The sequence below is a fragment of the Podarcis cretensis genome (genome assembly GCF_951804945.1).
Source record: "Podarcis cretensis genome assembly, chromosome: 7".
NCBI classification, from domain to species: domain Eukaryota; kingdom Metazoa; phylum Chordata; class Lepidosauria; order Squamata; family Lacertidae; genus Podarcis; species Podarcis cretensis.
Genome location: NC_137176.1, coordinates 70,358,932 through 70,369,198, shown reverse-complemented (window position 1 = coordinate 70,369,198; position 10,267 = coordinate 70,358,932).

Sequence of the window (10,267 nt, the reverse complement as noted above, 5' to 3'; positions counted from 1 at the left end):
CACTCGGAAGTGTGGGATAACATTTGCCTGATGCCATCTAACCTTTGTACTCTCCCTGAAAACACATCAGAATGGATACTCTATAGAAAGCTGATGTTGTCTAACCTTCCCAGAAGCCTTGTGCAAACAAATGAGGATGGATCCTCAATAAATAGTTAATTTGGAAATCCAGGTTCTCCCCTCTAAATGAAGAGGGCAGGAGCTGTAGTTGGAATCAAAGGTTGACTAATACGCTACTGACTTAAAATGCTTTTCCAGAAATTACAAGAGGCACGATAAATGACCATCCCAGAAGGCAGGACCACCAACCTGTCAAAACACCTGGCATCATAATGAGATCAGGTGACCCTTTTTTGCTTGCATGATATTTGAACTCAAACCATGCAGGCAAAGGTACAGCCCACCAAGTGCTGATTATGACTTGCAATGCCCCTTGCAAAACACTCCACCTGACCTGACAGTTAGCTGATGGTTGGGTCTTACAAAGGGCTGTGCACAGGGCTTTGCAGGCACTGCACAGAACCTCCATGTCGAACCCAACTATTTGTGAATGACTTAATTTTATTTTAAAAACCGCACAAACACTGAAAGCAAAATGGATAGACCATATGCCATTGGCACCAAGTGTGCTAATGGGATTTCATCTAGTATGAGAGCAGTAGGAATGCAAGACATGCAGATTTCTTCATCTGCTCTATTGTCTTCAAAGAAGTACAGACTAATTGACAGAAGCCCTCATTTCCCATCCTATATCGTACAAATCATTTTGCATGGGACGTCTCCACCATTGAGTCAAGAGTGTGCATTATTCCCATTTCCATTCCTGCTGAAATGAAATATAGCCTGCAACAGCTTGATCACTTTGCAGATGTCTTGCTTGGGTAAAGAGGCAGAGGGGAGAATGTTGAGAGCACTTCTACAATAAGAATAATTTATTTTGTTCCTCGCCGCTTACCGGGTTAATGCGCTCAAGACTAGAATTAGAAGGGCTGCCTACATTTTGCAAAAGTTTTCCCTCTTTGAACACTAACAGACCTTAAAGGCTAGCCAAATTCCTTCCACTTGCCATTGATCTACCTGGCTCTCTGCCTGGGATAAGAGCAAGTTCTGTTCGCTGAGTCATGCTTGTTTTCTCTGAGCTACTCTTGGGAAAGGCTCAAATTGCTTGTTTCTAGACCAGGGAAGCATCACCCCCACCCCGTCTAAAAATGTCATGCTTTTCTGTTAGTGCAGGTGAAGTGTAAAGAACAATGAGTACAGTGTACAAAGCTAGATTCATGGGGATGGCACTGACAAGAGTCCACAGTTGATCCAGGACCCAGGAACCTGGAGCCAATTCTGCAACATGCACATCTTCAAGAAAGACTTCTGGTAGGTCCAGGATTCTCAAATTGTCAGGCAAACTTTCTTATGGATGCTGCAAAAGCAGGTGAGACTCTACCAGAAACCTCTCCTCCATTTTATGCATACATTTCTGATGGACAGATGCTCTTCATGACCACAACATGTGAAATGGCCGTCTCCAACGCACCCACTTCGGCTTAACTGTGGGTTAAATTTCCAAACTGCAAGGCAGCTGGTTTGAGAGAAAACACATGAAACAGCAGTGTTTCTCAAGAAGCTACAGGACAGATGCTGTTGCACATCACCCCAGTCTCTGAGCAGTCAGACTCACTCAGTAGAGACTGTGGTGTCTTTAGGATATATGGTTTTATTTACACATATATACAACCTGAGCATAGGATGGAAGGGCTCACAGCATTGGCAGCCCCAACAGATCTTGCTTCCCCGTTCAGTTCCCAGCAGAGCCCCAGCACAGAGCAGCGCAAAGCTAAATATGTGTCTCTGCCACTTCTTACATTCAGCTTTTCCAGCTCACTCACTCACTCACTCACACAACTCTCTAGACCAGTTCCCCTTGGACTATTGTTTTCCATCACTCAGCTGTAGCTATTGCAACCTCTTTGGACGTGTAAATCATGTTACTTAACTAGTCAGCCAAAGCCATTACCTAGACCAGAGGCTTTCAACCTTTTTGAGTCTACGGCTCCCTTGACCAATTACATTCTTTCTGAGGAGCCCAGTTATGTCACCCCTTGCCTGCAGAGCCGGCAGCCTCTCACCTTTTTTCAAGCACCCTCCCTTGTGGAGTGTTCCCTCAGTCTCCTCTCAACTTCTCTCTCCTTGGGAGTCCTCTGGGCAACCACAGCTGCCACCCCCTGGTCTCTGAGCTGCTCCGCCTGCCCCAAAGAGAGGTGCCTCCTCACCATGCCCCACAGGGGCCTGGGAAGCACCCCCTGGCCAGCCCCAGAGGTACCATTCACCTGGGGAGCTTGTAGCCAGGGCTGCTGCCACAAACAGCTGTGCAAGCCTTCGGGAGGCAGAGACGCGAGAGGCACTGGCAGACGAAGGTAGGGGCGGGGGGGCGGATCACCCCGGGTGCCATCCAGGAGGGGAGATGACATTGTGGCCACCCCTGCCCCCGCCCCCTGGGGTGCTCAACGCTCGATGTGCAACCCTCAATGCACACCATTTGCTGCACACACACACCAATGTGCACCACACCCCTGGGATGCGCGGCAGCCACACCCCCGGATGTTCGCCACTCCCGGTGCTGGAGCAGATAGCTTCGCCACTGGCGATAGGGCATCAGAGGAGGGAGAAAAAGAAAGAGGGACAGAGGCCAGTGTTGAAAACCACTGACCTGAACAAAGGAACTGGTTTGGCAAGCTTGCCCTTATACATTTCTTCCTTACACACACACGCACACAGGATCACAGTTTTGGAAGGCATGCAGGGTATCATCCAGACTACCCTTGCCCAGAAAAACTTCATAACACTATGGACTGTGGCTCCAATGTGCTCCCACTGGTAGTGTTTGAAGCTTTGTACAGTACATGTCAACATGTCATGTGTACAAAGCTTCAAACACTACCAGTGAGAGCACATTGGAGCCAGAGGAAATGGTAATGTATACTCAGCCTAGTAGATGTGTACAGCAACAGCTAGCTATATCAGCCATAAAAGCCCACTAAAGAAACCTATTCAAGCTACTAGTTCTCATCGAGGACACTTCTTTAATTATCAAATAAACAACAACAACAACAACAACAATAATAATAATAATAAGGGTGTCTCATCCCTTCGTGTCCTTGGCAGTATTATTAAAGAAGATCACAGTAATATGGGATAATGTCAGCTCTGGCATAGTTTCCTTCAGAGTTCATTATATTGAACAGAGCAGGCAGTTCCTTACAAACAACCAGGTCTAGGTATATTTTGAGCTAAATTGCTGGAACATTGCCAAGATGTCTGCACAGTTCCCAGGACGTCTGATAAATACAGGAGACTTTGTTCTGGGTGGTGCCAGTGGCATTGGTTTTAGAGCATAAAAGCTACAAAATATGCGGAAGTCCTTGCTTCTTGGAAAGAGCAGAACGTGGCATGTTGCCTCCTCTGACTATTTTTTAAGCCATGCATGAACTCTCACCTGCTTCTGAACTGGGTGGCAATTTATAACACGGTCAAAGCCTCTGTTTTTGGTGTAAATGATTAGGATTAAAGTAATCACAAAACATTTAGCAAAGCCAACTAGAACTGATGTCGTGAATCACGTGAAGGAAATGTGACCTCTCTTGCTTAAAAGAGAGCGATTTCGTTTGGCCTCTTTTAAGCTTGTGCATGCAAATATGGGGATTTTGGTGTACATAGTATGCTTGCCAAACCATTAATTCTCAAATGCGGGATGGGATCCATCAGAGGGTCATGGTGAGGCAGCAATAAACGGATGAATCGGTCTCAGCTGTTAATTTAGCAGTTCTGTCTTTTTGGGTGATGATGGGTGACTGAGCCATTCTGGATGTTAGAATTTCCTAGTAAGGAAAGCGTCAGCAGGGTGATGGCTGGCTGGGCACTATTTATTCTGCTGGTTGGTTTTTGTACTGACCATCAGCTCAGGTATCATCACAGTTTCTTTGTGGCTTGACCATATCAAATATTATGAATCGGCATGTCTAAAAATGCTTCCAGACTGTCACTATTTTGTGGGTGGAATTCTGGCACCTACTAGACTGTTAGGTTTCTACAAGTAAAGTGGATTAAAGGGCTCTATTGACCTAATGCAACAAATCCACTTAAAAATAGATCTTTTCTTTCCCTCAGCTTGGAAACTGATGGGAAAATACATTGGAAAGTGTGTGATCGACAAATCACTAATTGGAAGATGTGTGAACACCCCACAAGCAAACCATAATAAATGCTTAGTTAAACTCCAGGTTATAATCTAACCTCCATGTAAGCTTTGTGCAACCAAATCGAGTTGAATGCTCAACAAATAAATTATCTGGAGAGACTCTCGCAGTTGCAAATCTGGAAGCATATTATCTGATTATGCTTTCTGTCTCTATCTGTGTGTGCTTTCTGTCTCTCTCCTTGCCTCTCTCCATCCCGCCACGTCTTCTATAAAGAAACCTCATCATACTGGGTCTATGCCCAGACAGCAGCCAGGGCTTCCAGCTGTGGAGTCCCTTCTCTGCTGAGTCATGGTTGTCACCTCCCTGCAGAAACAGGCCGAGAAATGTGGAGTGATGAGCCATGTCAACCATCAGTGGATGCTAAGCTGGACCTACAGCCTTCCCGTTAATAACAATAATAATGAACAAATAATTTAATAATGTTCACAAATGAAGTACACTCCTTCTGGGATCCAGTACTTCCTTAAATAGATACGCTCTTAATATAATTCACATGATCAAGCAGAAGGTGATGTTAAAAAAACACAAATCCAACTCAGATTCTGTTCAGGATGAGGGAGGACTGTAGATGTAATGTTTGAAAGTAGCCAAAGATTGAATTCCTACTTTCTTCATTCCAGGAAACAAAAACTGGATGGTAAGCGTGTGTGTGTGTGTGTATAACAAGTTATGATTTTATCCAACAAGCTGGCCTCTGCTGGGGGAGGGTATTCAGAGGCTTTGGGGAAGAGAGCAGAGAATTACCAACACGGCCCTTTTTGTAATTTCTCTTTTACCTTCAAGTTGCTGTGTGTGATTTACACATGCACACGCACACACAGTGTTCAGGAAGCTTCATAAATCGATTAACAGCATACTAATGAGAAGGGGGAGAATTTGGACTACCTTCAAAAGTGTAATAGAAACTTAGGCAATAGAAACTTTTATGCTGTCTTGATCTGCTCTCCACTTGCATTTGTTTATTCGGAAAAAATCCTGGAGCATCCTGTTCTGGAATGATTCTTATCTATTGTTCTTATTTATAGTTTCAGCTGAATGACCTGCAATTGAATCTGTGTTCTTCCAGCTCTGTTTCCCTTTAACTTTGACAGAAAATTGAATCCCCTGTGTATTTAAACAAACAATGGGCTGGTTTTCAGACATCTGATTTCCGAGCGGGTAAAATGAGTTTACGGTCTTTACCTCTTCAATTTCTGTGTGCTTGTGTGGAGCAGGGCAATCTAGTGCCACATGCAGAAGCCGGAAGTTTCCGGCAACTAGAGAGAACGATCAGCCTCTCTCTCACGATGAGCCATTATTTCATGCCTGTGCGAGGCGAACATTTTCCCACACAAAACTGAATAGTGAAATAACCAAGTTGGAAGAGCTTTAACAGCCTCAGAAATCATCACAAAAAAGGAAAGAAATAAAAGAAAGAAATCATCACTGAGACTTGGATCTCACATTATTTTACCACAGGGTGCTGCCAAAAACAGCATGGTTTGGTAAATTACCCATTTCTCATATTGTAGCCTATTACAAAACTCTTACTATGCAGAGTGAAGCTGTCATACAATGAGTTCCCCAACCCCATGAATGCACAACATGATTCCTGCACTCCAGCTTAATAAGTACATTAAAATGGTCGCCTCTGAGAAGTGCTGCTTTCTGAGGTCAGCACTGGCCCAGATATTTGAAGCTGCCATTCCTCTCCAGGACTTTGGTAACTGTAGCTCTGCTACAGCTTCCAGTATTCTTTGGGGGAAGTAGCATGTTTTCAAGTGCTTTAAAATGTATGGTGTGTACTCAGCCTTCATTTCCTCAAAAAGGACTGAATGTTATGCTTTGTCTTGTATCTGTCAGTCAAAATGCATATTAAAATAAGAGGGGACAAAATGAAGGCAAAGCTTTGTCAAGACGCAGGATCTATTGGCGTACATATTTATTTGTAAACAGAATAACCTTGTCATCCAAACCAGCGCTTAAAATGACTTACAACCAAAGACTTAAAAACAACAGTACTAATCTCATAAAAGTCACAATAAACATCAAAAAAAACCTCAAACACAATTTTTATTTTTATTTTTCAAAAAGGATGATTTTAAACGGTTAAGAACTCCTGCGGCATAAGAACACACGCAGAATGTTTTAGGAAAATTGGTTTAACTTTGTGTAATGTTGGGCATGCTCCACAATGAAAGACAGATCAGAAACCAGGCTCCGGGCTAAACTGGCGGCCGTCTCTTCATGGAAGGCGCATGTTAAAATAGCTATTTTATTTCCAGCGCTACTGATGAAACGAGATCCTGATCCTGCACTTGCAGGGTTGGGCACGTGGCCAGAGAAAACTCTCTTCAAAAAAAAAAAGGCGTTCCAAATAGGATGTGTGTCAGATCATCTGCGCTGCAAAGAATGGAATGCAGACCTCCGGGCCTCCTAAAGGAGCGGCAGGATTAAGTGGACCCACATTGCAAAATGCAGACAAATAAACATCCACAGGAGCCACTCCGGGACTCTGCAACTTGTGACCCACCAAGAAGAATGAAGTCAGCCGGCTATGTCCGTAGCCTGCCATGTCGCGGCCAGTCCCTCTGGTTTCAAAGTCTCAAGCAGGCACCAAAAGCTGCGCATTTATAGAGAGCCATACAGTCGCCGGGGAACATATGCAGGAGAGTGGGCTTCCCACTGGCGTCTTGTTGGCCACCCTCAGTACAGAATGCAGGGCTAGATGGGCCTTTGGCCTGATCCAGCAGGCCTCTTATTATGTTATGTGCCCATGATGAGACTGGCATCAGTTGCTAGTTTCCAGTTCCTTAATCCTACTTCACAAGGGACCACAGGAACACAGTTCCTTATACCAACTCAGACCAGTGGTCCATCTAGATTAGTATTGTCTACCCTGACTGGCAGCGACTATCCAGGGTTTCAAGCAAGGGACATTCCCAGTCCTACCTGAAGATGCCAGGGGTTGAACCCAATACCATCTGCATACAAAGCAGTAATAGTTTATATTGCTTGTACCCCATCCATCTGACTGGGTTGCCCCAACCACTCTGGGAGGATTTCTGAGCAGCAGAAGGGAGGATATTATTTGTGCTGGGTAAGGATTTCTATGAGCAGAGAAGAGCCAGCAGGAATGTGTGGGAAGACATTAAAAATTGTCTTCAAAATAATTTTATTATTAGGGAAAAGAAGAAAAACAAACAGAACAAAAAAAAAACCCAACAACAACAACCAAAAAACCATCCTCCAAGATTAGACCAAAGCCAAACCTGAACTGCTTCCAAAACACTATGAAGAGAAAAACGTCCAAATTTGTCCATGCTTATCGAGTTTGTCTTGTTTTCTATAAACTGTTCTTTCTTTACTGATAAACCAGCTATTTGCAGTAGCCACTCTTGAGCTGCTGGAATGTAGTATGGACCTTTCCATTCCCTAAAGAGCAACCTCTTAGCAACCAGCAAAGCAGTTTATGATACAAATACCTTCTGCCTTTGTTAAAAGGCCCCGTAAAAATGGTACAAAACCTAGCCAGTGCTGAATTACAAAGGTGTCCGTTGCTTTTAAACCTAGTTTGCATCTTGGCAATGGAAAAAAAACCACCACCATACTACCCTCCTGTTTCTTGTTTCTCATTCATGTCTCTTAATTATTCCTGATTTTCCCATATATGGATTCTGAGTTCCTATTATAGGAAAGAAAGGGTGAATAAGGTAATTAGGATTTAATACTGTCCAACTTTTTCTTAACAGAAATTGGGACACACATCGGGCCACATGCCCCGCTTTTTGGGGGGTGAGAATAAGGCATGGGTTGAGAGAGCACAGCACTGGTGCTCTGGGCTTGTCAGAGGGTCGCTCCAGCCAGACTGCTGTATCTTCAGCACTCTGGTGCGAACCTGCTCACGAGTGCCAGACTGAGAGTCTTTTGGTCCCACGGTGCAAGGACTCACACTAGAGCGCCGGACCAAAAAAATGGGACACCCAGGAATTGAACAGAAGCTGGGATTGGCTTCTATGATTCTGGGGTGTCCTGCTTAAAACAGGGGAGTTGGTGGGTAAGTGATTTGCGTCCTTCCAGTGTTGAAGGCAGTATGTCTCTGAATCCCAGTTGCTGGGAGTCACACATAGGGAAAGTGCAGGCTTCTCAGAGGCCATTGCGAGAACAGAATGCCGGGCTAGAGAGGCCTTTTTGTCTGATCCAGCCAGCCTCTTCTTACGGTTATATGATTTTGACTTTTTAAAACATGGTTAGAGTTGGGAGACTCTGAGTCTAGCCTTGGCATGCGGTGTTTCTCACCCTAGCTAGACAAGAATGGGTTTGTTAGATTGCTTACGTATGCAGTGAGGGGTTATGATCCCCCCCCCCCACAATGAATGCATACATTGGTGCCCTCCATTCCGCTTATTTGGAAATCTTGTCAAGCTGGAGCTTGAATGTTAACGGAAATGTTAAAAATAGTCTATTGTTGCTGGGCAACTACAGTGAATATTAAGTTGTAAACTGTGCTGAACGCAATAATGTCCTGTGGTATGTTTAGCAACTTTTACCCAGTATGATAAGGGCCTACGGATCTAAGGATTATGTGATGCAGCAAGAAGTAATGGGGGGAAAACAACAAAAATGTCAAGCTTATACATCATCTGAAACATGGAGCTGGTAGTAAAACAACAACAACAACCCTCATTTGTGTGTACCCTGAAGAAATTAAAACTACAGACCAAGGAAACCCAATTTGTGACTGAATAAATAATAAGTGAGTTCTGAATGTACCGTATATAAATGGTGTGAATGAGGCATGTTCTCTATTTTGCTTATTCTCCGCCTTGTGAGATTTCTCACTTCTGATAACTAAGGAAAAGGGCAAGAAGACTGCAGCCTTGGGCCTGAATGTCAAGAATTCCTGCTGAAGTCACTTCTAGTTTTGACTATTTCATCAGATGTTGCTAAACCCATTTCAATCCCACCTTCCAGTGATGAAGGCTGGAAACATTCTTTTTTAAAAAAATCAAAAACCACTGAGATTTCTCAGAACTTCGGGATTTGCACTTCTTGCCAAGTTCCACATGACTTTTGTACTTGTGTAGAATCGTAGCATGCACCCACAGCATTGCTAAGGCTACATGCCTTCACTTGTTCAGCAGGTAATATTCTTGAATGTCCACTGTGGGCAGAAGATGGGAAAGACTGCCAACTCATTTTGGACCTGAATCAAACTTCCCACTGTATTTATCCAATGAAACTCACATTTTGCAGTTTACAGAGCCCTGTGATCTGTTATTACTAAGTTTTATGAGCTTGTGTGTGGCCAAGCTATTCATGAGACGCACAGTACATATTTGGGGAACTATCCTCAGCCTTACATTCCACCACGAGTTGAGTCACTGCAAGGCGCTGAACCCGTTCCACAGCCTGGAAAGGATATTTGCAATTAACTGTGTGGCCACCCAGCCCCAGCAGGGTGGTGACTACAGGAACACTTTAACCCTGGCATTAGAGCATCCTGAGGACATGCACCCATAGGGTTCTGGTTGGGATGGCACAGGGGCACAAGGGGCATTCTTTCAATCAAGGGAATCAAAAGCTTAAAACAATAGGAGGCTAGAAGGATGTAAACATGAATGTGAAATGCAGCTGGTTAAGTGATTCAGCTTTTACTCAATTCTGCCCCAGTCCTATTTGTATAGGTGTTAAAGAAAGCTCCAGTAGGCAAGTGGTGTTTATTGCAGAAATGTTGCTTCAACTGATACACACACACTCACTATTTTGATAAAGAAAAGGTGAAGGGGAGCTTTCTCAGCCACTTGGGCTTGCCGATCGGAAGGTCAGTGGTTCAAATCCCTGTGATGGGGTAAGCTCCCGTTGCTCTGCCCCAGCTCCTGCCAACCTAGCAGTTCGAAAGCACACCAGTGCAAGTAGATAAATAGGTACCGCTGCGGCGGGAAGGTAAACGGTGTTTCTGTGTGTTCTGGCTTCCGTCACAGTGTTTCATTGTGCCAGAAGCAGTTTAGTCATGGCCACATGACCCAGAAAGC